This window comes from Galeopterus variegatus, unplaced genomic scaffold, assembly GCF_000696425.1.
Source record: "Galeopterus variegatus unplaced genomic scaffold, G_variegatus-3.0.2 Scaffold285, whole genome shotgun sequence".
NCBI classification, from domain to species: Eukaryota; Metazoa; Chordata; class Mammalia; order Dermoptera; family Cynocephalidae; genus Galeopterus; species Galeopterus variegatus.
Window position 1 is genome coordinate 605,310 of NW_007726396.1, and position 1,864 is coordinate 607,173.

Sequence of the window (1,864 nt, forward strand, 5' to 3'; positions counted from 1 at the left end):
GATGACATGGATAGCAATTAATATAATTTAATTGAAATGCAAATTAAAAACTTATGTTCATCTACTGGCAGTCGACAAAAATATTCAGGCCACCAAAATGTATCAAGGAGAACCTAAATCTACTGAAGCCTCAAGTCAGCGTTATTACCGCAGCTTTTCAGCATTTCTGGAGCAGGTATAGCATTCCAAAAACAACTGAGAAGTGCCAACTCTCCTTCAACTCACACATCAGAACATTTCCATGTAAATGCTTCATGTGGGCTTCACACGGTGTCTGATGGCTGTTTTTAGCTGACTGGGCTTCCTCGCCTCCCCTCTTCCAGCTCTCTGTTTTGTGAAAATACCTGAGCCTGCCATTTCTGTGCCTCATTTATTGACTATTTCAAAGTCCGATCATTTCTCTGGAATTTTAACAACACAAGAATGATACCCATGAGACAGAAAGACAGTAAGAAAGGACCAATGGGAAGGCATCACATAATACTCATGGAGACAAAAAAAAAAAAAGAAGGCTGAAATCACCATAATTTCCCATACAAGAGAGACGTTGCAACACTGGACAAATATCTAATGTTGAGTATAAATTCTGACTTAGCAACTGGCTGTCTGGATCACTTAACTTTTGCCTCGGTGTCTTCCTCTGTGAAATGGAAGCAGACCTAAATCTATTTCACAAGTCGTCATGAGAATAAAGAGAAAATGTATGTTAAATTCTTGTTAAACCATGTGTAAGTAAAACAATGTGTAAGTAGTGATAGGTTTTCCTCATGTGCAATTTGTAAAAAGAAAATGTAGTACTAGAATCATAAGCATCACCACATTTCAAATACGAAGACAGATTCTGCATTAAAAAGAACCTGTTTATAGAAAAATCCTACTCCTCTAAATTGTTTTAAAACCTGATATGAAAGGCCCTTACCAGACAGGATTTTGGGTTCTACCCTACTTGATGTGATTTTTATTTGCTAATGAAAGACTTTAGCCAAAGTTATTAAGGAAGGTTAGTTATGCATCATGAATAGTCTTAGGATAAAGTCAAAGAGGACAACGTCTGTACTCTTTGTTGAATCGGTGGAGAATGGATGGTCCGTCCCACTGGATTGACCCAACGTGACACTTTCATACTTGAAAAATCTTCTCTAAAGTTTACCCTCCATTACCCAACTACAAATATTTAAAATGTAGAAATTACCAAGGAGTGCCAGTCCCATTGCCCAGTGTCACCGAAGGATTATCCTGTGTTTGCCTGTCACTGCCTTGTCTGTGGTACTGAATTTAACTTGGCAGGACTCAAAATGCTCATGAAGTTTGCTTGAGTGGAAGGCACCCCATCCAAGCTCCCAGTCAAATGCCAGTATCTCCAGTAGCAGAAGCCCCAAGTCCTTTTCTGAAAACATGGGGGAAAGTCCAGAATTGCCCCCTTCTTGTGAAGACTCTTTCCTTGACGGCCTTCCCAGGACCCCTCCCTCACCCCCAGCATTCATCAGTTTACCTCCCCAGAATATCTATTCACATCTTCCAATTATTAACACCTTACAACAATAACATTACACATTTGCCAAGTGCCGACAGCACCCTCTGTTCTCCGTGGCACATGTAGAGGCATGGCCCGTGCCTTGAGGGCTCCTGATGCAAGCAGGACAAAAACTAATATTTAGATAAGACGCCAGATCAAGGGGCGGATAAAATTCAAATGTGTGTTGTTCCCCTCTGCCCACCTCCATCCCTTCGAGGGCAGATCTTCAGAAAGGAGGCAGGAGTGGAAAGACGGATGTTCAGAGGACAGCCTTCCCGGGACGTGGGGGCAGGTGGCCGGCTTTGGACAGAGCGAGGACAGTGAGAAAGAAAGGGGGAGGAAATGAAG